This window comes from Chiloscyllium plagiosum, unplaced genomic scaffold, assembly GCF_037043375.1.
Source record: "Chiloscyllium plagiosum isolate Xiang-an unplaced genomic scaffold, Cpla_swu_hap1 HiC_scaffold_42, whole genome shotgun sequence".
Lineage (NCBI taxonomy): Eukaryota > Metazoa > Chordata > Chondrichthyes > Orectolobiformes > Hemiscylliidae > Chiloscyllium > Chiloscyllium plagiosum.
Window position 1 is genome coordinate 103489433 of NW_028270180.1, and position 27819 is coordinate 103517251.

The 27819-nt window shown below is 45.4% G+C and overlaps 9 non-coding genes across 9 annotated transcripts; all 9 read right to left on the bottom strand.

The window, feature by feature from the left end:
• Positions 1-650: 650 nt before the first annotated feature.
• trnav-aac (transfer RNA valine (anticodon AAC)) lies at positions 651-723 on the bottom strand. The gene has a single exon. It is a non-coding gene; the product is annotated as a tRNA-Val (tRNA).
• Positions 724-4026: 3303 nt separating this feature from the next.
• Positions 4027-4099, bottom strand: trnav-aac (transfer RNA valine (anticodon AAC)). The gene has a single exon. It is a non-coding gene; the product is annotated as a tRNA-Val (tRNA).
• Positions 4100-7384: 3285 nt separating this feature from the next.
• trnav-aac (transfer RNA valine (anticodon AAC)) lies at positions 7385-7457 on the bottom strand. Its single transcript has one exon. It is a non-coding gene; the product is annotated as a tRNA-Val (tRNA).
• Positions 7458-10760: 3303 nt separating this feature from the next.
• trnav-aac (transfer RNA valine (anticodon AAC)) lies at positions 10761-10833 on the bottom strand. Its single transcript has one exon. It is a non-coding gene; the product is annotated as a tRNA-Val (tRNA).
• Positions 10834-14136: 3303 nt separating this feature from the next.
• On the bottom strand, positions 14137-14209 carry trnav-aac (transfer RNA valine (anticodon AAC)). Its single transcript has one exon. It is a non-coding gene; the product is annotated as a tRNA-Val (tRNA).
• Positions 14210-17512: 3303 nt separating this feature from the next.
• Positions 17513-17585, bottom strand: trnav-aac (transfer RNA valine (anticodon AAC)). The gene has a single exon. It is a non-coding gene; the product is annotated as a tRNA-Val (tRNA).
• Positions 17586-20871: 3286 nt separating this feature from the next.
• trnav-aac (transfer RNA valine (anticodon AAC)) lies at positions 20872-20944 on the bottom strand. The gene has a single exon. It is a non-coding gene; the product is annotated as a tRNA-Val (tRNA).
• Positions 20945-24247: 3303 nt separating this feature from the next.
• Positions 24248-24320, bottom strand: trnav-aac (transfer RNA valine (anticodon AAC)). Its single transcript has one exon. It is a non-coding gene; the product is annotated as a tRNA-Val (tRNA).
• A 3303-nt stretch (positions 24321-27623) lies between these two features.
• Positions 27624-27696, bottom strand: trnav-aac (transfer RNA valine (anticodon AAC)). Its single transcript has one exon. It is a non-coding gene; the product is annotated as a tRNA-Val (tRNA).
• Between the last annotated feature and the right edge of the window lie 123 nt (positions 27697-27819).

A 27819-nucleotide genomic window follows, 5' to 3' on the forward strand; every position in this document is an offset into this window, starting at 1 on the left:
ATTTTCCTGCTCGTCAGTGATTTAAAGAAAACCAAATGGATGCGATGTCATTCTGTAGCCTCTCTGTCGATTTCTCCGTTTCAGTTCCAACATGACTTAGATCTCGGTGCGGACCTTCATAATAGCGACGCTCTGAATGCGCAAGTCGAAAGGTTCCTCTGAGAGTGCAATTTCTTTCATTGCTGTTGCTGATTGAATGAGCTCCAAAACATGATTCAGGATATCTGGTGCCAATTCCCGCACGTTGAATAACGATTGACAGCTTCCAAATGAGGTATTTCTGAGACGACCTTGGGGTACATTTGACAGACAGACAAGTTCAGGAATTCGTGGTGCGCTGTGACACCAGAGCATCTGCTTCTTTCCTGTCTTTGAAGCGAGCCGCCTGCGCAAGGAAGGCAAATGCGGTACTGCTTTTCGTGGAAGGATCAGAAGGCGGTAACTACACTCTCCAACAGAATGGCATATGATCAGAACCAGGTTGGAGAAAAACTTAACAACGCTTTGCACTGTAATTAAATGGAATTGCATTACATTTCACGACGAGAACAGATTTGTTGAAGCAAATTCGAAGGCAGGTTTGCAGATGGGAAAGATGCAAGAAAGCTCAGCTCTTGTCCATGTAAAAGGCTGCAGTTGAAGAACAAAACAGTTTCTGCCCAGTTTCGAACTGGGGACCTTTCGCGTGTTAGGCGAACGTGATGACCACTACACTACAGAAACGAGCCACAGCCGCCCGTGCTGCGGCCCTGTGGCGTCCAGCACTGAAAGTTGAATCCGTTCTATGTTTCACCTTTCTGTTTCCGATAGCTCGTTATTGTCCAGCGTAATCGACATCTTGAAAACGTAAAAAAGACACTTTAAATTGATGACAGGATATAGACAAAGATGTCGTCGATGTTTATACCGTGGGGCGAGATGGAATAGGCTGGTGGAATAAACTTTCCCTGCAGCGTAACAGCTGCGACATGACCTTATGGAAGGGTGGTAAACTGAGTATTTACGTGTTTTACCCAAGTTGGTGTGAGTTGAAAACTCGACAGCATAGCTTTAAGGTGAGTGGGCTGAAAGTGACAAAGGACCTGAGGCACATTTCCCACAAAGAAGGTTGTGCGTGTTTGGAATGATCTACCAGAGGAAGTGGAGGAGGCTATTACACTCAGAAAATTGCAAAGGTAATCGGGTGAGTTTCTGGATAGGATGCGTTTAGAGGGATTGGGGCCAAATGCTGGGGAACGGGACTTGTGTAATTTTGGCTATGTGGTGAGCATGGACGAGGGGTGCACCGAAGTATTTTTTTCCACGGTGTACCCCAATAACGTCATGTTGCTTCCACCGGCTTTAAAGGATTACTTTTCAGCGGAGTTTGCCATCGCAGTCTGTGGCACAATCATTTAGTCTGTTCGACTGCTCACGGGAAAGGTAGTATTGTGAAACAGTGTAGAAACGAAGGACTTCCTTACTTTAGCTCCGACTGACCATACTCTGTGAAATTTTCCCAGATCCTCAGCTGAGGATTTTGGCTGCTGGAAGTTACCTCAGAAACCCTGTTAAATCGAAATGTATTGAGCGAATCGCAAAACAGAAAGCATTTAACACGGAACACAAACAAAACTGGCATACCTCACGCATTTTCAGACACAGAGATGCATGAATGCTAAATGTGATACAGTCCGAGGGCATGAGTCATAAAGTAATCTCACAACTAACAACGGGGCATTTCCAAACGACTCTTTCAAACATGCTGCAGCCTTACTGCACCACCACTTTCCAGACAATGCTGAAAAGAGAGAAAGAAAGAACATAATAAGAATTGGCCGTAAAAAGTGAATTTCACCAATCACAGTCTCGATTAGATTACCTTTCCCTTCTGATGTTTCCAGGACGGAAATGAAGGAAATGTGAGAAATTCAATAAGGTAGGACATCGAAATTCATTGGGACGATTTTCCCATTAGCTAGAAACCCAAATAACAACGAGTAGAGTCACCGTAGGACTTCGTTTCACAACAGCGATGAAATAACAGTCTCCATTCGGTTCCAGTGAAGGCTCAACTTGCCTGGGACGGCACAACTGTTTGCGATTTTCCGCGCGGGAGTCGAACACGATCATGATCATGACAGTAGAGACATTTTGGAATATTTGGCAGTATCCCACACCACAGTTAATTCCCTGCGAAGCAAACCCATTTTACTTTTGTTTTCAACATCAATATACAGTGGACACCGAAACAGCATTTTAACAATGCTGCAGCATTGGAGTTGATCAGCAGAAATGACAGTGGTGGGATTCGAACCCGCGCCCCTTTCGAGACTGGAACCTGGATCCAGCGCCTTAGACCGCTCGGCCACACTACCAGCCGGCGGCGCCGCCTCATTTTCTTATATTTCCAATTGTGCTCCTGCATAACAACAGATGCAAAGTCACATGAAAAGGGTTCCATGATTCCTCTCGGACTCGCACAGCTGCTGGGATGTGCCCGGCAACAATGTCAATTTCGCAGCAGATATTGATAGCCCATCAATCCAGGCAAAAATCAATGGTAAGCTCAGTCTATCTTGTCAGACTCTTTTCAGCTACAAATGTATCTGTGAGTGCGTGAGAATATGGGTTCGCTTATGATTTGGTCAAATAACCATGAGCTGCTTGACATTACTGGAATTTCCATTCTTGCTTTGCTAAATGATTTCACCCATTGCTCGAAACAGGACGACTTTCACGTTTACACGGAACACGAAACACACCGGACTACAGGGAAAATGCACAAACCTGAGCAGGCCGTGTTCCGCATCATACCGTGCAGCATCGTTTCAGTCACTGTGTATGTGTTTTTTTTTCAGAATAGGAGTCCCAAAGAATGTTCTCCACCCTAAAACCGGAGGTAGCATTACAATCCGAGAACGACAGATCACCTTGAGAGAATGCTCTGACCTCGGAGCCAGTTCGAGATGCCACTTTCCTTGCCTTTTACCTTAACCGTGCAATTTGCTACTGAGACGTTCACTCCTGGACATGAGCCACATGGATACCAACTGAATTGGAAACCTGTGTGGGAATCGAGGAGAAGCGACTCAATAAATTTTGCTAAATTCCGTGGTGCTTTTTATAAATGCAGTTTCTGTTCACCTCAATCTAAAAGCCAGTTTCTGAACATAGTAACAGAAGTCAAAAGGTAATTACCTCACCCCACCCCCACTCCAGAAGAGGTGCTAACTGCCCTTGAGTGCTTTTTGTTCTCGATGTGAAGAGCTTTCACCCCTGAGTCACCTTCACGTCTCTGGTTGCTGAGTGAATCACAAAGAAGGAATTTCACCAGAGCTGCAACTGCCTCACTTCCCCACTCGCCCTCCCCGTTTACATTTTCCTGCTCGTCAGTGATTTAAAGAAAACCAAATGGATGCGATGTCATTCTGTAGCCTCTCTGTCGATTTCTCCGTTTCAGTTCCAACATGACTTAGATCTCGGTGCGGACCTTCATAATAGCGACGCTCTGAATGCGCAAGTCGAAAGGTTCCTCTGAGAGTGCAATTTCTTTCATTGCTGTTGCTGATTGAATGAGCCACTAACGTGCGAATTGCTCCAAAACATGATTCAGGATATCTGGTGCCAATTCCCGCACGTTGAATAACGATTGACAGCTTCCAAATGAGGTATTTCTGAGACGACCTTGGGGTACATTTGACAGACAGACAAGTTCAGGAATTCGTGGTGCGCTGTGACACCAGAGCATCTGCTTCTTTCCTGTCTTTGAAGCGAGCCGCCTGCGCAAGGAAGGCAAATGCGGTACTGCTTTTCGTGGAAGGATCAGAAGGCGGTAACTACACTCTCCAACAGAATGGCATATGATCAGAACCAGGTTGGAGAAAAACTTAACAACGCTTTGCACTGTAATTAAATGGAATTGCATTACATTTCACGACGAGAACAGATTTGTTGAAGCAAATTCGAAGGCAGGTTTGCAGATGGGAAAGATGCAAGAAAGCTCAGCTCTTGTCCATGTAAAAGGCTGCAGTTGAAGAACAAAACAGTTTCTGCCCAGTTTCGAACTGGGGACCTTTCGCGTGTTAGGCGAACGTGATGACCACTACACTACAGAAACGAGCCACAGCCACCCGTGCTGCGGCCCTGTGGCGTCCAGCACTGAAAGTTGAATCCGTTCTATGTTTCACCTTTCTGTTTCCGATAGCTCGTTATTGTCCAGCGTAATCGACATCTTGAAAACGTAAAAAAGACACTTTAAATTGATGACAGGATATAGACAAAGATGTCGTCGATGTTTATACCGTGGGGCGAGATGGAATAGGCTGGTGGAATAAACTTTCCCTGCAGCGTAACAGCTGCGACATGACCTTATGGAAGGGTGGTAAACTGAGTATTTACGTGTTTTACCCAAGTTGGTGTGAGTTGAAAACTCGACAGCATAGCTTTAAGGTGAGTGGGCTGAAAGTGACAAAGGACCTGAGGCACATTTCCCACAAAGAAGGTTGTGCGTGTTTGGAATGATCTACCAGAGGAAGTGGAGGAGGCTATTACACTCAGAAAATTGCAAAGGTAATCGGGTGAGTTTCTGGATAGGATGCGTTTAGAGGGATTGGGGCCAAATGCTGGGGAACGGGACTTGTGTAATTTTGGCTATGTGGTGAGCATGGACGAGGGGTGCACCGAAGTATTTTTTTCCACGGTGTACCCCAATAACGTCATGTTGCTTCCACCGGCTTTAAAGGATTACTTTTCAGCGGAGTTTGCCATCGCAGTCTGTGGCACAATCATTTAGTCTGTTCGACTGCTCACGGGAAAGGTAGTATTGTGAAACAGTGTAGAAACGAAGGACTTCCTTACTTTAGCTCCGACTGACCATACTCTGTGAAATTTTCCCAGATCCTCAGCTGAGGATTTTGGCTGCTGGAAGTTACCTCAGAAACCCTGTTAAATCGAAATGTATTGAGCGAATCGCAAAACAGAAAGCATTTAACACGGAACACAAACAAAACTGGCATACCTCACGCATTTTCAGACACAGAGATGCATGAATGCTAAATGTGATACAGTCCGAGGGCATGAGTCATAAAGTAATCTCACAACTAACAACGGGGCATTTCCAAACGACTCTTTCAAACATGCTGCAGCCTTACTGCACCACCACTTTCCAGACAATGCTGAAAAGAGAGAAAGAAAGAACATAATAAGAATTGGCCGTAAAAAGTGAATTTCACCAATCACAGTCTCGATTAGATTACCTTTCCCTTCTGATGTTTCCAGGACGGAAATGAAGGAAATGTGAGAAATTCAATAAGGTAGGACATCGAAATTCATTGGGACGATTTTCCCATTAGCTAGAAACCCAAATAACAACGAGTAGAGTCACCGTAGGACTTCGTTTCACAACAGCGATGAAATAACAGTCTCCATTCGGTTCCAGTGAAGGCTCAACTTGCCTGGGACGGCACAACTGTTTGCGATTTTCCGCGCGGGAGTCGAACACGATCATGATCATGACAGTAGAGACATTTTGGAATATTTGGCAGTATCCCACACCACAGTTAATTCCCTGCGAAGCAAACCCATTTTACTTTTGTTTTCAACATCAATATACAGTGGACACCGAAACAGCATTTTAACAATGCTGCAGCATTGGAGTTGATCAGCAGAAATGACAGTGGTGGGATTCGAACCCGCGCCCCTTTCGAGACTGGAACCTGGATCCAGCGCCTTAGACCGCTCGGCCACACTACCAGCCGGCGGCGCCGCCTCATTTTCTTATATTTCCAATTGTGCTCCTGCATAACAACAGATGCAAAGTCACATGAAAAGGGTTCCATGATTCCTCTCGGACTCGCACAGCTGCTGGGATGTGCCCGGCAACAATGTCAATTTCGCAGCAGATATTGATAGCCCATCAATCCAGGCAAAAATCAATGGTAAGCTCAGTCTATCTTGTCAGACTCTTTTCAGCTACAAATGTATCTGTGAGTGCGTGAGAATATGGGTTCGCTTATGATTTGGTCAAATAACCATGAGCTGCTTGACATTACTGGAATTTCCATTCTTGCTTTGCTAAATGATTTCACCCATTGCTCGAAACAGGACGACTTTCACGTTTACACGGAACACGAAACACACCGGACTACAGGGAAAATGCACAAACCTGAGCAGGCCGTGTTCCGCATCATACCGTGCAGCATCGTTTCAGTCACTGTGTATGTGTTTTTTTTTCAGAATAGGAGTCCCAAAGAATGTTCTCCACCCTAAAACCGGAGGTAGCATTACAATCCGAGAACGACAGATCACCTTGAGAGAATGCTCTGACCTCGGAGCCAGTTCGAGATGCCACTTTCCTTGCCTTTTACCTTAACCGTGCAATTTGCTACTGAGACGTTCACTCCTGGACATGAGCCACATGGATACCAACTGAATTGGAAACCTGTGTGGGAATCGAGGAGAAGCGACTCAACTCAATAAATTTTGCTAAATTCCGTGGTGCTTTTTATAAATGCAGTTTCTGTTCACCTCAATCTAAAAGCCAGTTTCTGAACATAGTAACAGAAGTCAAAAGGTAATTACCTCACCCCACCCCCACTCCAGAAGAGGTGCTAACTGCCCTTGAGTGCTTTTTGTTCTCGATGTGAAGAGCTTTCACCCCTGAGTCACCTTCACGTCTCTGGTTGCTGAGTGAATCACAAAGAAGGAATTTCACCAGAGCTGCAACTGCCTCACTTCCCCACTCGCCCTCCCCGTTTACATTTTCCTGCTCGTCAGTGATTTAAAGAAAACCAAATGGATGCGATGTCATTCTGTAGCCTCTCTGTCGATTTCTCCGTTTCAGTTCCAACATGACTTAGATCTCGGTGCGGACCTTCATAATAGCGACGCTCTGAATGCGCAAGTCGAAAGGTTCCTCTGAGAGTGCAATTTCTTTCATTGCTGTTGCTGATTGAATGAGCTCCAAAACATGATTCAGGATATCTGGTGCCAATTCCCGCACGTTGAATAACGATTGACAGCTTCCAAATGAGGTATTTCTGAGACGACCTTGGGGTACATTTGACAGACAGACAAGTTCAGGAATTCGTGGTGCGCTGTGACACCAGAGCATCTGCTTCTTTCCTGTCTTTGAAGCGAGCCGCCTGCGCAAGGAAGGCAAATGCGGTACTGCTTTTCGTGGAAGGATCAGAAGGCGGTAACTACACTCTCCAACAGAATGGCATATGATCAGAACCAGGTTGGAGAAAAACTTAACAACGCTTTGCACTGTAATTAAATGGAATTGCATTTCACGACGAGAACAGATTTGTTGAAGCAAATTCGAAGGCAGGTTTGCAGATGGGAAAGATGCAAGAAAGCTCAGCTCTTGTCCATGTAAAAGGCTGCAGTTGAAGAACAAAACAGTTTCTGCCCAGTTTCGAACTGGGGACCTTTCGCGTGTTAGGCGAACGTGATGACCACTACACTACAGAAACGAGCCACAGCCGCCCGTGCTGCGGCCCTGTGGCGTCCAGCACTGAAAGTTGAATCCGTTCTATGTTTCACCTTTCTGTTTCCGATAGCTCGTTATTGTCCAGCGTAATCGACATCTTGAAAACGTAAAAAAGACACTTTAAATTGATGACAGGATATAGACAAAGATGTCGTCGATGTTTATACCGTGGGGCGAGATGGAATAGGCTGGTGGAATAAACTTTCCCTGCAGCGTAACAGCTGCGACATGACCTTATGGAAGGGTGGTAAACTGAGTATTTACGTGTTTTACCCAAGTTGGTGTGAGTTGAAAACTCGACAGCATAGCTTTAAGGTGAGTGGGCTGAAAGTGACAAAGGACCTGAGGCACATTTCCCACAAAGAAGGTTGTGCGTGTTTGGAATGATCTACCAGAGGAAGTGGAGGAGGCTATTACACTCAGAAAATTGCAAAGGTAATCGGGTGAGTTTCTGGATAGGATGCGTTTAGAGGGATTGGGGCCAAATGCTGGGGAACGGGACTTGTGTAATTTTGGCTATGTGGTGAGCATGGACGAGGGGTGCACCGAAGTATTTTTTTCCACGGTGTACCCCAATAACGTCATGTTGCTTCCACCGGCTTTAAAGGATTACTTTTCAGCGGAGTTTGCCATCGCAGTCTGTGGCACAATCATTTAGTCTGTTCGACTGCTCACGGGAAAGGTAGTATTGTGAAACAGTGTAGAAACGAAGGACTTCCTTACTTTAGCTCCGACTGACCATACTCTGTGAAATTTTCCCAGATCCTCAGCTGAGGATTTTGGCTGCTGGAAGTTACCTCAGAAACCCTGTTAAATCGAAATGTATTGAGCGAATCGCAAAACAGAAAGCATTTAACACGGAACACAAACAAAACTGGCATACCTCACGCATTTTCAGACACAGAGATGCATGAATGCTAAATGTGATACAGTCCGAGGGCATGAGTCATAAAGTAATCTCACAACTAACAACGGGGCATTTCCAAACGACTCTTTCAAACATGCTGCAGCCTTACTGCACCACCACTTTCCAGACAATGCTGAAAAGAGAGAAAGAAAGAACATAATAAGAATTGGCCGTAAAAAGTGAATTTCACCAATCACAGTCTCGATTAGATTACCTTTCCCTTCTGATGTTTCCAGGACGGAAATGAAGGAAATGTGAGAAATTCAATAAGGTAGGACATCGAAATTCATTGGGACGATTTTCCCATTAGCTAGAAACCCAAATAACAACGAGTAGAGTCACCGTAGGACTTCGTTTCACAACAGCGATGAAATAACAGTCTCCATTCGGTTCCAGTGAAGGCTCAACTTGCCTGGGACGGCACAACTGTTTGCGATTTTCCGCGCGGGAGTCGAACACGATCATGATCATGACAGTAGAGACATTTTGGAATATTTGGCAGTATCCCACACCACAGTTAATTCCCTGCGAAGCAAACCCATTTTACTTTTGTTTTCAACATCAATATACAGTGGACACCGAAACAGCATTTTAACAATGCTGCAGCATTGGAGTTGATCAGCAGAAATGACAGTGGTGGGATTCGAACCCGCGCCCCTTTCGAGACTGGAACCTGGATCCAGCGCCTTAGACCGCTCGGCCACACTACCAGCCGGCGGCGCCGCCTCATTTTCTTATATTTCCAATTGTGCTCCTGCATAACAACAGATGCAAAGTCACATGAAAAGGGTTCCATGATTCCTCTCGGACTCGCACAGCTGCTGGGATGTGCCCGGCAACAATGTCAATTTCGCAGCAGATATTGATAGCCCATCAATCCAGGCAAAAATCAATGGTAAGCTCAGTCTATCTTGTCAGACTCTTTTCAGCTACAAATGTATCTGTGAGTGCGTGAGAATATGGGTTCGCTTATGATTTGGTCAAATAACCATGAGCTGCTTGACATTACTGGAATTTCCATTCTTGCTTTGCTAAATGATTTCACCCATTGCTCGAAACAGGACGACTTTCACGTTTACACGGAACACGAAACACACCGGACTACAGGGAAAATGCACAAACCTGAGCAGGCCGTGTTCCGCATCATACCGTGCAGCATCGTTTCAGTCACTGTGTATGTGTTTTTTTTTCAGAATAGGAGTCCCAAAGAATGTTCTCCACCCTAAAACCGGAGGTAGCATTACAATCCGAGAACGACAGATCACCTTGAGAGAATGCTCTGACCTCGGAGCCAGTTCGAGATGCCACTTTCCTTGCCTTTTACCTTAACCGTGCAATTTGCTACTGAGACGTTCACTCCTGGACATGAGCCACATGGATACCAACTGAATTGGAAACCTGTGTGGGAATCGAGGAGAAGCGACTCAATAAATTTTGCTAAATTCCGTGGTGCTTTTTATAAATGCAGTTTCTGTTCACCTCAATCTAAAAGCCAGTTTCTGAACATAGTAACAGAAGTCAAAAGGTAATTACCTCACCCCACCCCCACTCCAGAAGAGGTGCTAACTGCCCTTGAGTGCTTTTTGTTCTCGATGTGAAGAGCTTTCACCCCTGAGTCACCTTCACGTCTCTGGTTGCTGAGTGAATCACAAAGAAGGAATTTCACCAGAGCTGCAACTGCCTCACTTCCCCACTCGCCCTCCCCGTTTACATTTTCCTGCTCGTCAGTGATTTAAAGAAAACCAAATGGATGCGATGTCATTCTGTAGCCTCTCTGTCGATTTCTCCGTTTCAGTTCCAACATGACTTAGATCTCGGTGCGGACCTTCATAATAGCGACGCTCTGAATGCGCAAGTCGAAAGGTTCCTCTGAGAGTGCAATTTCTTTCATTGCTGTTGCTGATTGAATGAGCCACTAACGTGCGAATTGCTCCAAAACATGATTCAGGATATCTGGTGCCAATTCCCGCACGTTGAATAACGATTGACAGCTTCCAAATGAGGTATTTCTGAGACGACCTTGGGGTACATTTGACAGACAGACAAGTTCAGGAATTCGTGGTGCGCTGTGACACCAGAGCATCTGCTTCTTTCCTGTCTTTGAAGCGAGCCGCCTGCGCAAGGAAGGCAAATGCGGTACTGCTTTTCGTGGAAGGATCAGAAGGCGGTAACTACACTCTCCAACAGAATGGCATATGATCAGAACCAGGTTGGAGAAAAACTTAACAACGCTTTGCACTGTAATTAAATGGAATTGCATTACATTTCACGACGAGAACAGATTTGTTGAAGCAAATTCGAAGGCAGGTTTGCAGATGGGAAAGATGCAAGAAAGCTCAGCTCTTGTCCATGTAAAAGGCTGCAGTTGAAGAACAAAACAGTTTCTGCCCAGTTTCGAACTGGGGACCTTTCGCGTGTTAGGCGAACGTGATGACCACTACACTACAGAAACGAGCCACAGCCACCCGTGCTGCGGCCCTGTGGCGTCCAGCACTGAAAGTTGAATCCGTTCTATGTTTCACCTTTCTGTTTCCGATAGCTCGTTATTGTCCAGCGTAATCGACATCTTGAAAACGTAAAAAAGACACTTTAAATTGATGACAGGATATAGACAAAGATGTCGTCGATGTTTATACCGTGGGGCGAGATGGAATAGGCTGGTGGAATAAACTTTCCCTGCAGCGTAACAGCTGCGACATGACCTTATGGAAGGGTGGTAAACTGAGTATTTACGTGTTTTACCCAAGTTGGTGTGAGTTGAAAACTCGACAGCATAGCTTTAAGGTGAGTGGGCTGAAAGTGACAAAGGACCTGAGGCACATTTCCCACAAAGAAGGTTGTGCGTGTTTGGAATGATCTACCAGAGGAAGTGGAGGAGGCTATTACACTCAGAAAATTGCAAAGGTAATCGGGTGAGTTTCTGGATAGGATGCGTTTAGAGGGATTGGGGCCAAATGCTGGGGAACGGGACTTGTGTAATTTTGGCTATGTGGTGAGCATGGACGAGGGGTGCACCGAAGTATTTTTTTCCACGGTGTACCCCAATAACGTCATGTTGCTTCCACCGGCTTTAAAGGATTACTTTTCAGCGGAGTTTGCCATCGCAGTCTGTGGCACAATCATTTAGTCTGTTCGACTGCTCACGGGAAAGGTAGTATTGTGAAACAGTGTAGAAACGAAGGACTTCCTTACTTTAGCTCCGACTGACCATACTCTGTGAAATTTTCCCAGATCCTCAGCTGAGGATTTTGGCTGCTGGAAGTTACCTCAGAAACCCTGTTAAATCGAAATGTATTGAGCGAATCGCAAAACAGAAAGCATTTAACACGGAACACAAACAAAACTGGCATACCTCACGCATTTTCAGACACAGAGATGCATGAATGCTAAATGTGATACAGTCCGAGGGCATGAGTCATAAAGTAATCTCACAACTAACAACGGGGCATTTCCAAACGACTCTTTCAAACATGCTGCAGCCTTACTGCACCACCACTTTCCAGACAATGCTGAAAAGAGAGAAAGAAAGAACATAATAAGAATTGGCCGTAAAAAGTGAATTTCACCAATCACAGTCTCGATTAGATTACCTTTCCCTTCTGATGTTTCCAGGACGGAAATGAAGGAAATGTGAGAAATTCAATAAGGTAGGACATCGAAATTCATTGGGACGATTTTCCCATTAGCTAGAAACCCAAATAACAACGAGTAGAGTCACCGTAGGACTTCGTTTCACAACAGCGATGAAATAACAGTCTCCATTCGGTTCCAGTGAAGGCTCAACTTGCCTGGGACGGCACAACTGTTTGCGATTTTCCGCGCGGGAGTCGAACACGATCATGATCATGACAGTAGAGACATTTTGGAATATTTGGCAGTATCCCACACCACAGTTAATTCCCTGCGAAGCAAACCCATTTTACTTTTGTTTTCAACATCAATATACAGTGGACACCGAAACAGCATTTTAACAATGCTGCAGCATTGGAGTTGATCAGCAGAAATGACAGTGGTGGGATTCGAACCCGCGCCCCTTTCGAGACTGGAACCTGGATCCAGCGCCTTAGACCGCTCGGCCACACTACCAGCCGGCGGCGCCGCCTCATTTTCTTATATTTCCAATTGTGCTCCTGCATAACAACAGATGCAAAGTCACATGAAAAGGGTTCCATGATTCCTCTCGGACTCGCACAGCTGCTGGGATGTGCCCGGCAACAATGTCAATTTCGCAGCAGATATTGATAGCCCATCAATCCAGGCAAAAATCAATGGTAAGCTCAGTCTATCTTGTCAGACTCTTTTCAGCTACAAATGTATCTGTGAGTGCGTGAGAATATGGGTTCGCTTATGATTTGGTCAAATAACCATGAGCTGCTTGACATTACTGGAATTTCCATTCTTGCTTTGCTAAATGATTTCACCCATTGCTCGAAACAGGACGACTTTCACGTTTACACGGAACACGAAACACACCGGACTACAGGGAAAATGCACAAACCTGAGCAGGCCGTGTTCCGCATCATACCGTGCAGCATCGTTTCAGTCACTGTGTATGTGTTTTTTTTTCAGAATAGGAGTCCCAAAGAATGTTCTCCACCCTAAAACCGGAGGTAGCATTACAATCCGAGAACGACAGATCACCTTGAGAGAATGCTCTGACCTCGGAGCCAGTTCGAGATGCCACTTTCCTTGCCTTTTACCTTAACCGTGCAATTTGCTACTGAGACGTTCACTCCTGGACATGAGCCACATGGATACCAACTGAATTGGAAACCTGTGTGGGAATCGAGGAGAAGCGACTCAATAAATTTTGCTAAATTCCGTGGTGCTTTTTATAAATGCAGTTTCTGTTCACCTCAATCTAAAAGCCAGTTTCTGAACATAGTAACAGAAGTCAAAAGGTAATTACCTCACCCCACCCCCACTCCAGAAGAGGTGCTAACTGCCCTTGAGTGCTTTTTGTTCTCGATGTGAAGAGCTTTCACCCCTGAGTCACCTTCACGTCTCTGGTTGCTGAGTGAATCACAAAGAAGGAATTTCACCAGAGCTGCAACTGCCTCACTTCCCCACTCGCCCTCCCCGTTTACATTTTCCTGCTCGTCAGTGATTTAAAGAAAACCAAATGGATGCGATGTCATTCTGTAGCCTCTCTGTCGATTTCTCCGTTTCAGTTCCAACATGACTTAGATCTCGGTGCGGACCTTCATAATAGCGACGCTCTGAATGCGCAAGTCGAAAGGTTCCTCTGAGAGTGCAATTTCTTTCATTGCTGTTGCTGATTGAATGAGCCACTAACGTGCGAATTGCTCCAAAACATGATTCAGGATATCTGGTGCCAATTCCCGCACGTTGAATAACGATTGACAGCTTCCAAATGAGGTATTTCTGAGACGACCTTGGGGTACATTTGACAGACAGACAAGTTCAGGAATTCGTGGTGCGCTGTGACACCAGAGCATCTGCTTCTTTCCTGTCTTTGAAGCGAGCCGCCTGCGCAAGGAAGGCAAATGCGGTACTGCTTTTCGTGGAAGGATCAGAAGGCGGTAACTACACTCTCCAACAGAATGGCATATGATCAGAACCAGGTTGGAGAAAAACTTAACAACGCTTTGCACTGTAATTAAATGGAATTGCATTACATTTCACGACGAGAACAGATTTGTTGAAGCAAATTCGAAGGCAGGTTTGCAGATGGGAAAGATGCAAGAAAGCTCAGCTCTTGTCCATGTAAAAGGCTGCAGTTGAAGAACAAAACAGTTTCTGCCCAGTTTCGAACTGGGGACCTTTCGCGTGTTAGGCGAACGTGATGACCACTACACTACAGAAACGAGCCACAGCCACCCGTGCTGCGGCCCTGTGGCGTCCAGCACTGAAAGTTGAATCCGTTCTATGTTTCACCTTTCTGTTTCCGATAGCTCGTTATTGTCCAGCGTAATCGACATCTTGAAAACGTAAAAAAGACACTTTAAATTGATGACAGGATATAGACAAAGATGTCGTCGATGTTTATACCGTGGGGCGAGATGGAATAGGCTGGTGGAATAAACTTTCCCTGCAGCGTAACAGCTGCGACATGACCTTATGGAAGGGTGGTAAACTGAGTATTTACGTGTTTTACCCAAGTTGGTGTGAGTTGAAAACTCGACAGCATAGCTTTAAGGTGAGTGGGCTGAAAGTGACAAAGGACCTGAGGCACATTTCCCACAAAGAAGGTTGTGCGTGTTTGGAATGATCTACCAGAGGAAGTGGAGGAGGCTATTACACTCAGAAAATTGCAAAGGTAATCGGGTGAGTTTCTGGATAGGATGCGTTTAGAGGGATTGGGGCCAAATGCTGGGGAACGGGACTTGTGTAATTTTGGCTATGTGGTGAGCATGGACGAGGGGTGCACCGAAGTATTTTTTTCCACGGTGTACCCCAATAACGTCATGTTGCTTCCACCGGCTTTAAAGGATTACTTTTCAGCGGAGTTTGCCATCGCAGTCTGTGGCACAATCATTTAGTCTGTTCGACTGCTCACGGGAAAGGTAGTATTGTGAAACAGTGTAGAAACGAAGGACTTCCTTACTTTAGCTCCGACTGACCATACTCTGTGAAATTTTCCCAGATCCTCAGCTGAGGATTTTGGCTGCTGGAAGTTACCTCAGAAACCCTGTTAAATCGAAATGTATTGAGCGAATCGCAAAACAGAAAGCATTTAACACGGAACACAAACAAAACTGGCATACCTCACGCATTTTCAGACACAGAGATGCATGAATGCTAAATGTGATACAGTCCGAGGGCATGAGTCATAAAGTAATCTCACAACTAACAACGGGGCATTTCCAAACGACTCTTTCAAACATGCTGCAGCCTTACTGCACCACCACTTTCCAGACAATGCTGAAAAGAGAGAAAGAAAGAACATAATAAGAATTGGCCGTAAAAAGTGAATTTCACCAATCACAGTCTCGATTAGATTACCTTTCCCTTCTGATGTTTCCAGGACGGAAATGAAGGAAATGTGAGAAATTCAATAAGGTAGGACATCGAAATTCATTGGGACGATTTTCCCATTAGCTAGAAACCCAAATAACAACGAGTAGAGTCACCGTAGGACTTCGTTTCACAACAGCGATGAAATAACAGTCTCCATTCGGTTCCAGTGAAGGCTCAACTTGCCTGGGACGGCACAACTGTTTGCGATTTTCCGCGCGGGAGTCGAACACGATCATGATCATGACAGTAGAGACATTTTGGAATATTTGGCAGTATCCCACACCACAGTTAATTCCCTGCGAAGCAAACCCATTTTACTTTTGTTTTCAACATCAATATACAGTGGACACCGAAACAGCATTTTAACAATGCTGCAGCATTGGAGTTGATCAGCAGAAATGACAGTGGTGGGATTCGAACCCGCGCCCCTTTCGAGACTGGAACCTGGATCCAGCGCCTTAGACCGCTCGGCCACACTACCAGCCGGCGGCGCCGCCTCATTTTCTTATATTTCCAATTGTGCTCCTGCATAACAACAGATGCAAAGTCACATGAAAAGGGTTCCATGATTCCTCTCGGACTCGCACAGCTGCTGGGATGTGCCCGGCAACAATGTCAATTTCGCAGCAGATATTGATAGCCCATCAATCCAGGCAAAAATCAATGGTAAGCTCAGTCTATCTTGTCAGACTCTTTTCAGCTACAAATGTATCTGTGAGTGCGTGAGAATATGGGTTCGCTTATGATTTGGTCAAATAACCATGAGCTGCTTGACATTACTGGAATTTCCATTCTTGCTTTGCTAAATGATTTCACCCATTGCTCGAAACAGGACGACTTTCACGTTTACACGGAACACGAAACACACCGGACTACAGGGAAAATGCACAAACCTGAGCAGGCCGTGTTCCGCATCATACCGTGCAGCATCGTTTCAGTCACTGTGTATGTGTTTTTTTTTCAGAATAGGAGTCCCAAAGAATGTTCTCCACCCTAAAACCGGAGGTAGCATTACAATCCGAGAACGACAGATCACCTTGAGAGAATGCTCTGACCTCGGAGCCAGTTCGAGATGCCACTTTCCTTGCCTTTTACCTTAACCGTGCAATTTGCTACTGAGACGTTCACTCCTGGACATGAGCCACATGGATACCAACTGAATTGGAAACCTGTGTGGGAATCGAGGAGAAGCGACTCAATAAATTTTGCTAAATTCCGTGGTGCTTTTTATAAATGCAGTTTCTGTTCACCTCAATCTAAAAGCCAGTTTCTGAACATAGTAACAGAAGTCAAAAGGTAATTACCTCACCCCACCCCCACTCCAGAAGAGGTGCTAACTGCCCTTGAGTGCTTTTTGTTCTCGATGTGAAGAGCTTTCACCCCTGAGTCACCTTCACGTCTCTGGTTGCTGAGTGAATCACAAAGAAGGAATTTCACCAGAGCTGCAACTGCCTCACTTCCCCACTCGCCCTCCCCGTTTACATTTTCCTGCTCGTCAGTGATTTAAAGAAAACCAAATGGATGCGATGTCATTCTGTAGCCTCTCTGTCGATTTCTCCGTTTCAGTTCCAACATGACTTAGATCTCGGTGCGGACCTTCATAATAGCGACGCTCTGAATGCGCAAGTCGAAAGGTTCCTCTGAGAGTGCAATTTCTTTCATTGCTGTTGCTGATTGAATGAGCCACTAACGTGCGAATTGCTCCAAAACATGATTCAGGATATCTGGTGCCAATTCCCGCACGTTGAATAACGATTGACAGCTTCCAAATGAGGTATTTCTGAGACGACCTTGGGGTACATTTGACAGACAGACAAGTTCAGGAATTCGTGGTGCGCTGTGACACCAGAGCATCTGCTTCTTTCCTGTCTTTGAAGCGAGCCGCCTGCGCAAGGAAGGCAAATGCGGTACTGCTTTTCGTGGAAGGATCAGAAGGCGGTAACTACACTCTCCAACAGAATGGCATATGATCAGAACCAGGTTGGAGAAAAACTTAACAACGCTTTGCACTGTAATTAAATGGAATTGCATTACATTTCACGACGAGAACAGATTTGTTGAAGCAAATTCGAAGGCAGGTTTGCAGATGGGAAAGATGCAAGAAAGCTCAGCTCTTGTCCATGTAAAAGGCTGCAGTTGAAGAACAAAACAGTTTCTGCCCAGTTTCGAACTGGGGACCTTTCGCGTGTTAGGCGAACGTGATGACCACTACACTACAGAAACGAGCCACAGCCACCCGTGCTGCGGCCCTGTGGCGTCCAGCACTGAAAGTTGAATCCGTTCTATGTTTCACCTTTCTGTTTCCGATAGCTCGTTATTGTCCAGCGTAATCGACATCTTGAAAACGTAAAAAAGACACTTTAAATTGATGACAGGATATAGACAAAGATGTCGTCGATGTTTATACCGTGGGGCGAGATGGAATAGGCTGGTGGAATAAACTTTCCCTGCAGCGTAACAGCTGCGACATGACCTTATGGAAGGGTGGTAAACTGAGTATTTACGTGTTTTACCCAAGTTGGTGTGAGTTGAAAACTCGACAGCATAGCTTTAAGGTGAGTGGGCTGAAAGTGACAAAGGACCTGAGGCACATTTCCCACAAAGAAGGTTGTGCGTGTTTGGAATGATCTACCAGAGGAAGTGGAGGAGGCTATTACACTCAGAAAATTGCAAAGGTAATCGGGTGAGTTTCTGGATAGGATGCGTTTAGAGGGATTGGGGCCAAATGCTGGGGAACGGGACTTGTGTAATTTTGGCTATGTGGTGAGCATGGACGAGGGGTGCACCGAAGTATTTTTTTCCACGGTGTACCCCAATAACGTCATGTTGCTTCCACCGGCTTTAAAGGATTACTTTTCAGCGGAGTTTGCCATCGCAGTCTGTGGCACAATCATTTAGTCTGTTCGACTGCTCACGGGAAAGGTAGTATTGTGAAACAGTGTAGAAACGAAGGACTTCCTTACTTTAGCTCCGACTGACCATACTCTGTGAAATTTTCCCAGATCCTCAGCTGAGGATTTTGGCTGCTGGAAGTTACCTCAGAAACCCTGTTAAATCGAAATGTATTGAGCGAATCGCAAAACAGAAAGCATTTAACACGGAACACAAACAAAACTGGCATACCTCACGCATTTTCAGACACAGAGATGCATGAATGCTAAATGTGATACAGTCCGAGGGCATGAGTCATAAAGTAATCTCACAACTAACAACGGGGCATTTCCAAACGACTCTTTCAAACATGCTGCAGCCTTACTGCACCACCACTTTCCAGACAATGCTGAAAAGAGAGAAAGAAAGAACATAATAAGAATTGGCCGTAAAAAGTGAATTTCACCAATCACAGTCTCGATTAGATTACCTTTCCCTTCTGATGTTTCCAGGACGGAAATGAAGGAAATGTGAGAAATTCAATAAGGTAGGACATCGAAATTCATTGGGACGATTTTCCCATTAGCTAGAAACCCAAATAACAACGAGTAGAGTCACCGTAGGACTTCGTTTCACAACAGCGATGAAATAACAGTCTCCATTCGGTTCCAGTGAAGGCTCAACTTGCCTGGGACGGCACAACTGTTTGCGATTTTCCGCGCGGGAGTCGAACACGATCATGATCATGACAGTAGAGACATTTTGGAATATTTGGCAGTATCCCACACCACAGTTAATTCCCTGCGAAGCAAACCCATTTTACTTTTGTTTTCAACATCAATATACAGTGGACACCGAAACAGCATTTTAACAATGCTGCAGCATTGGAGTTGATCAGCAGAAATGACAGTGGTGGGATTCGAACCCGCGCCCCTTTCGAGACTGGAACCTGGATCCAGCGCCTTAGACCGCTCGGCCACACTACCAGCCGGCGGCGCCGCCTCATTTTCTTATATTTCCAATTGTGCTCCTGCATAACAACAGATGCAAAGTCACATGAAAAGGGTTCCATGATTCCTCTCGGACTCGCACAGCTGCTGGGATGTGCCCGGCAACAATGTCAATTTCGCAGCAGATATTGATAGCCCATCAATCCAGGCAAAAATCAATGGTAAGCTCAGTCTATCTTGTCAGACTCTTTTCAGCTACAAATGTATCTGTGAGTGCGTGAGAATATGGGTTCGCTTATGATTTGGTCAAATAACCATGAGCTGCTTGACATTACTGGAATTTCCATTCTTGCTTTGCTAAATGATTTCACCCATTGCTCGAAACAGGACGACTTTCACGTTTACACGGAACACGAAACACACCGGACTACAGGGAAAATGCACAAACCTGAGCAGGCCGTGTTCCGCATCATACCGTGCAGCATCGTTTCAGTCACTGTGTATGTGTTTTTTTTTTCAGAATAGGAGTCCCAAAGAATGTTCTCCACCCTAAAACCGGAGGTAGCATTACAATCCGAGAACGACAGATCACCTTGAGAGAATGCTCTGACCTCGGAGCCAGTTCGAGATGCCACTTTCCTTGCCTTTTACCTTAACCGTGCAATTTGCTACTGAGACGTTCACTCCTGGACATGAGCCACATGGATACCAACTGAATTGGAAACCTGTGTGGGAATCGAGGAGAAGCGACTCAATAAATTTTGCTAAATTCCGTGGTGCTTTTTATAAATGCAGTTTCTGTTCACCTCAATCTAAAAGCCAGTTTCTGAACATAGTAACAGAAGTCAAAAGGTAATTACCTCACCCCACCCCCACTCCAGAAGAGGTGCTAACTGCCCTTGAGTGCTTTTTGTTCTCGATGTGAAGAGCTTTCACCCCTGAGTCACCTTCACGTCTCTGGTTGCTGAGTGAATCACAAAGAAGGAATTTCACCAGAGCTGCAACTGCCTCACTTCCCCACTCGCCCTCCCCGTTTACATTTTCCTGCTCGTCAGTGATTTAAAGAAAACCAAATGGATGCGATGTCATTCTGTAGCCTCTCTGTCGATTTCTCCGTTTCAGTTCCAACATGACTTAGATCTCGGTGCGGACCTTCATAATAGCGACGCTCTGAATGCGCAAGTCGAAAGGTTCCTCTGAGAGTGCAATTTCTTTCATTGCTGTTGCTGATTGAATGAGCTCCAAAACATGATTCAGGATATCTGGTGCCAATTCCCGCACGTTGAATAACGATTGACAGCTTCCAAATGAGGTATTTCTGAGACGACCTTGGGGTACATTTGACAGACAGACAAGTTCAGGAATTCGTGGTGCGCTGTGACACCAGAGCATCTGCTTCTTTCCTGTCTTTGAAGCGAGCCGCCTGCGCAAGGAAGGCAAATGCGGTACTGCTTTTCGTGGAAGGATCAGAAGGCGGTAACTACACTCTCCAACAGAATGGCATATGATCAGAACCAGGTTGGAGAAAAACTTAACAACGCTTTGCACTGTAATTAAATGGAATTGCATTACATTTCACGACGAGAACAGATTTGTTGAAGCAAATTCGAAGGCAGGTTTGCAGATGGGAAAGATGCAAGAAAGCTCAGCTCTTGTCCATGTAAAAGGCTGCAGTTGAAGAACAAAACAGTTTCTGCCCAGTTTCGAACTGGGGACCTTTCGCGTGTTAGGCGAACGTGATGACCACTACACTACAGAAACGAGCCACAGCCGCCCGTGCTGCGGCCCTGTGGCGTCCAGCACTGAAAGTTGAATCCGTTCTATGTTTCACCTTTCTGTTTCCGATAGCTCGTTATTGTCCAGCGTAATCGACATCTTGAAAACGTAAAAAAGACACTTTAAATTGATGACAGGATATAGACAAAGATGTCGTCGATGTTTATACCGTGGGGCGAGATGGAATAGGCTGGTGGAATAAACTTTCCCTGCAGCGTAACAGCTGCGACATGACCTTATGGAAGGGTGGTAAACTGAGTATTTACGTGTTTTACCCAAGTTGGTGTGAGTTGAAAACTCGACAGCATAGCTTTAAGGTGAGTGGGCTGAAAGTGACAAAGGACCTGAGGCACATTTCCCACAAAGAAGGTTGTGCGTGTTTGGAATGATCTACCAGAGGAAGTGGAGGAGGCTATTACACTCAGAAAATTGCAAAGGTAATCGGGTGAGTTTCTGGATAGGATGCGTTTAGAGGGATTGGGGCCAAATGCTGGGGAACGGGACTTGTGTAATTTTGGCTATGTGGTGAGCATGGACGAGGGGTGCACCGAAGTATTTTTTTCCACGGTGTACCCCAATAACGTCATGTTGCTTCCACCGGCTTTAAAGGATTACTTTTCAGCGGAGTTTGCCATCGCAGTCTGTGGCACAATCATTTAGTCTGTTCGACTGCTCACGGGAAAGGTAGTATTGTGAAACAGTGTAGAAACGAAGGACTTCCTTACTTTAGCTCCGACTGACCATACTCTGTGAAATTTTCCCAGATCCTCAGCTGAGGATTTTGGCTGCTGGAAGTTACCTCAGAAACCCTGTTAAATCGAAATGTATTGAGCGAATCGCAAAACAGAAAGCATTTAACACGGAACACAAACAAAACTGGCATACCTCACGCATTTTCAGACACAGAGATGCATGAATGCTAAATGTGATACAGTCCGAGGGCATGAGTCATAAAGTAATCTCACAACTAACAACGGGGCATTTCCAAACGACTCTTTCAAACATGCTGCAGCCTTACTGCACCACCACTTTCCAGACAATGCTGAAAAGAGAGAAAGAAAGAACATAATAAGAATTGGCCGTAAAAAGTGAATTTCACCAATCACAGTCTCGATTAGATTACCTTTCCCTTCTGATGTTTCCAGGACGGAAATGAAGGAAATGTGAGAAATTCAATAAGGTAGGACATCGAAATTCATTGGGACGATTTTCCCATTAGCTAGAAACCCAAATAACAACGAGTAGAGTCACCGTAGGACTTCGTTTCACAACAGCGATGAAATAACAGTCTCCATTCGGTTCCAGTGAAGGCTCAACTTGCCTGGGACGGCACAACTGTTTGCGATTTTCCGCGCGGGAGTCGAACACGATCATGATCATGACAGTAGAGACATTTTGGAATATTTGGCAGTATCCCACACCACAGTTAATTCCCTGCGAAGCAAACCCATTTTACTTTTGTTTTCAACATCAATATACAGTGGACACCGAAACAGCATTTTAACAATGCTGCAGCATTGGAGTTGATCAGCAGAAATGACAGTGGTGGGATTCGAACCCGCGCCCCTTTCGAGACTGGAACCTGGATCCAGCGCCTTAGACCGCTCGGCCACACTACCAGCCGGCGGCGCCGCCTCATTTTCTTATATTTCCAATTGTGCTCCTGCATAACAACAGATGCAAAGTCACATGAAAAGGGTTCCATGATTCCTCTCGGACTCGCACAGCTGCTGGGATGTGCCCGGCAACAATGTCAATTTCGCAGCAGATATTGATAGCCCATCAATCCAGGCAAAAATCAATGGTAAGCTCAGTCTATCTTGTCAGACTCTTTTCAGCTACAAATGTATCTGTGAGTGCGTGAGAATATGGGTTCGCTTATGATTTGGTCAAATAACCATGAGCTGCTTGACATTACTGGAATTTCCATTCTTGCTTTGCTAAATGATTTCACCCATTGCTCGAAACAGGACGACTTTCACGTTTACACGGAACACGAAACACACCGGACTACAGGGAAAATGCACAAACCTGAGCAGGCCGTGTTCCGCATCATACCGTGCAGCATCGTTTCAGTCACTGTGTATGTGTTTTTTTTTCAGAATAGGAGTCCCAAAGAATGTTCTCCACCCTAAAACCGGAGGTAGCATTACAATCCGAGAACGACAGATCACCTTGAGAGAATGCTCTGACCTCGGAGCCAGTTCGAGATGCCACTTTCCTTGCCTTTTACCTTAACCGTGCAATTTGCTACTGAGACGTTCACTCCTGGACATGAGCCACATGGATACCAACTGAATTGGAAACCTGTGTGGGAATCGAGGAGAAGCGACTCAATAAATTTTGCTAAATTCCGTGGTGCTTTTTATAAATGCAGTTTCTGTTCACCTCAATCTAAAAGCCAGTTTCTGAACATAGTAACAGAAGTCAAAAGGTAATTACCTCACCCCACCCCCACTCCAGAAGAGGTGCTAACTGCCCTTGAGTGCTTTTTGTTCTCGATGTGAAGAGCTTTCACCCCTGAGTCACCTTCACGTCTCTGGTTGCTGAGTGAATCACAAAGAAGGAATTTCACCAGAGCTGCAACTGCCTCACTTCCCCACTCGCCCTCCCCGTTTACATTTTCCTGCTCGTCAGTGATTTAAAGAAAACCAAATGGATGCGATGTCATTCTGTAGCCTCTCTGTCGATTTCTCCGTTTCAGTTCCAACATGACTTAGATCTCGGTGCGGACCTTCATAATAGCGACGCTCTGAATGCGCAAGTCGAAAGGTTCCTCTGAGAGTGCAATTTCTTTCATTGCTGTTGCTGATTGAATGAGCCACTAACGTGCGAATTGCTCCAAAACATGATTCAGGATATCTGGTGCCAATTCCCGCACGTTGAATAACGATTGACAGCTTCCAAATGAGGTATTTCTGAGACGACCTTGGGGTACATTTGACAGACAGACAAGTTCAGGAATTCGTGGTGCGCTGTGACACCAGAGCATCTGCTTCTTTCCTGTCTTTGAAGCGAGCCGCCTGCGCAAGGAAGGCAAATGCGGTACTGCTTTTCGTGGAAGGATCAGAAGGCGGTAACTACACTCTCCAACAGAATGGCATATGATCAGAACCAGGTTGGAGAAAAACTTAACAACGCTTTGCACTGTAATTAAATGGAATTGCATTACATTTCACGACGAGAACAGATTTGTTGAAGCAAATTCGAAGGCAGGTTTGCAGATGGGAAAGATGCAAGAAAGCTCAGCTCTTGTCCATGTAAAAGGCTGCAGTTGAAGAACAAAACAGTTTCTGCCCAGTTTCGAACTGGGGACCTTTCGCGTGTTAGGCGAACGTGATGACCACTACACTACAGAAACGAGCCACAGCCACCCGTGCTGCGGCCCTGTGGCGTCCAGCACTGAAAGTTGAATCCGTTCTATGTTTCACCTTTCTGTTTCCGATAGCTCGTTATTGTCCAGCGTAATCGACATCTTGAAAACGTAAAAAAGACACTTTAAATTGATGACAGGATATAGACAAAGATGTCGTCGATGTTTATACCGTGGGGCGAGATGGAATAGGCTGGTGGAATAAACTTTCCCTGCAGCGTAACAGCTGCGACATGACCTTATGGAAGGGTGGTAAACTGAGTATTTACGTGTTTTACCCAAGTTGGTGTGAGTTGAAAACTCGACAGCATAGCTTTAAGGTGAGTGGGCTGAAAGTGACAAAGGACCTGAGGCACATTTCCCACAAAGAAGGTTGTGCGTGTTTGGAATGATCTACCAGAGGAAGTGGAGGAGGCTATTACACTCAGAAAATTGCAAAGGTAATCGGGTGAGTTTCTGGATAGGATGCGTTTAGAGGGATTGGGGCCAAATGCTGGGGAACGGGACTTGTGTAATTTTGGCTATGTGGTGAGCATGGACGAGGGGTGCACCGAAGTATTTTTTTCCACGGTGTACCCCAATAACGTCATGTTGCTTCCACCGGCTTTAAAGGATTACTTTTCAGCGGAGTTTGCCATCGCAGTCTGTGGCACAATCATTTAGTCTGTTCGACTGCTCACGGGAAAGGTAGTATTGTGAAACAGTGTAGAAACGAAGGACTTCCTTACTTTAGCTCCGACTGACCATACTCTGTGAAATTTTCCCAGATCCTCAGCTGAGGATTTTGGCTGCTGGAAGTTACCTCAGAAACCCTGTTAAATCGAAATGTATTGAGCGAATCGCAAAACAGAAAGCATTTAACACGGAACACAAACAAAACTGGCATACCTCACGCATTTTCAGACACAGAGATGCATGAATGCTAAATGTGATACAGTCCGAGGGCATGAGTCATAAAGTAATCTCACAACTAACAACGGGGCATTTCCAAACGACTCTTTCAAACATGCTGCAGCCTTACTGCACCACCACTTTCCAGACAATGCTGAAAAGAGAGAAAGAAAGAACATAATAAGAATTGGCCGTAAAAAGTGAATTTCACCAATCACAGTCTCGATTAGATTACCTTTCCCTTCTGATGTTTCCAGGACGGAAATGAAGGAAATGTGAGAAATTCAATAAGGTAGGACATCGAAATTCATTGGGACGATTTTCCCATTAGCTAGAAACCCAAATAACAACGAGTAGAGTCACCGTAGGACTTCGTTTCACAACAGCGATGAAATAACAGTCTCCATTCGGTTCCAGTGAAGGCTCAACTTGCCTGGGACGGCACAACTGTTTGCGATTTTCCGCGCGGGAGTCGAACACGATCATGATCATGACAGTAGAGACATTTTGGAATATTTGGCAGTATCCCACACCACAGTTAATTCCCTGCGAAGCAAACCCATTTTACTTTTGTTTTCAACATCAATATACAGTGGACACCGAAACAGCATTTTAACAATGCTGCAGCATTGGAGTTGATCAGCAGAAATGACAGTGGTGGGATTCGAACCCGCGCCCCTTTCGAGACTGGAACCTGGATCCAGCGCCTTAGACCGCTCGGCCACACTACCAGCCGGCGGCGCCGCCTCATTTTCTTATATTTCCAATTGTGCTCCTGCATAACAACAGATGCAAAGTCACATGAAAAGGGTTCCATGATTCCTCTCGGACTCGCACAGCTGCTGGGATGTGCCCGGCAACAATGTCAATTTCGCAGCAGATATTGATAGCCCATCAATCCAGGCAAAAATCAATGGTAAGCTCAGTCTATCTTGTCAGACTCTTTTCAGCTACAAATGTATCTGTGAGTGCGTGAGAATATGGGTTCGCTTATGATTTGGTCAAATAACCATGAGCTGCTTGACATTACTGGAATTTCCATTCTTGCTTTGCTAAATGATTTCACCCATTGCTCGAAACAGGACGACTTTCACGTTTACACGGAACACGAAACACACCGGACTACAGGGAAAATGCACAAACCTGAGCAGGCCGTGTTCCGCATCATACCGTGCAGCATCGTTTCAGTCACTGTGTATGTGTTTTTTTTTCAGAATAGGAGTCCCAAAGAATGTTCTCCACCCTAAAACCGGAGGTAGCATTACAATCCGAGAACGACAGATCACCTTGAGAGAATGCTCTGACCTCGGAGCCAGTTCGAGATGCCACTTTCCTTGCCTTTTACCTTAACCGTGCAATTTGCTACTGAGACGTTCACTCCTGGACATGAGCCACATGGATACCAACTGAATTGGAAACCTGTGTGGGAATCGAGGAGAAGCGACTCAATAAATTTTGCTAAATTCCGTGGTGCTTTTTATAAATGCAGTTTCTGTTCACCTCAATCTAAAAGCCAGTTTCTGAACATAGTAACAGAAGTCAAAAGGTAATTACCTCACCCCACCCCCACTCCAGAAGAGGTGCTAACTGCCCTTGAGTGCTTTTTGTTCTCGATGTGAAGAGCTTTCACCCCTGAGTCACCTTCACGTCTCTGGTTGCTGAGTGAATCACAAAGAAGGAATTTCACCAGAGCTGCAACTGCCTCACTTCCCCACTCGCCCTCCCCGTTTACATTTTCCTGCTCGTCAGTGATTTAAAGAAAACCAAATGGATGCGATGTCATTCTGTAGCCTCTCTGTCGATTTCTCCGTTTCAGTTCCAACATGACTTAGATCTCGGTGCGGACCTTCATAATAGCGACGCTCTGAATGCGCAAGTCGAAAGGTTCCTCTGAGAGTGCAATTTCTTTCATTGCTGTTGCTGATTGAATGAGCCACTAACGTGCGAATTGCTCCAAAACATGATTCAGGATATCTGGTGCCAATTCCCGCACGTTGAATAACGATTGACAGCTTCCAAATGAGGTATTTCTGAGACGACCTTGGGGTACATTTGACAGACAGACAAGTTCAGGAATTCGTGGTGCGCTGTGACACCAGAGCATCTGCTTCTTTCCTGTCTTTGAAGCGAGCCGCCTGCGCAAGGAAGGCAAATGCGGTACTGCTTTTCGTGGAAGGATCAGAAGGCGGTAACTACACTCTCCAACAGAATGGCATATGATCAGAACCAGGTTGGAGAAAAACTTAACAACGCTTTGCACTGTAATTAAATGGAATTGCATTACATTTCACGACGAGAACAGATTTGTTGAAGCAAATTCGAAGGCAGGTTTGCAGATGGGAAAGATGCAAGAAAGCTCAGCTCTTGTCCATGTAAAAGGCTGCAGTTGAAGAACAAAACAGTTTCTGCCCAGTTTCGAACTGGGGACCTTTCGCGTGTTAGGCGAACGTGATGACCACTACACTACAGAAACGAGCCACAGCCGCCCGTGCTGCGGCCCTGTGGCGTCCAGCACTGAAAGTTGAATCCGTTCTATGTTTCACCTTTCTGTTTCCGATAGCTCGTTATTGTCCAGCGTAATCGACATCTTGAAAAC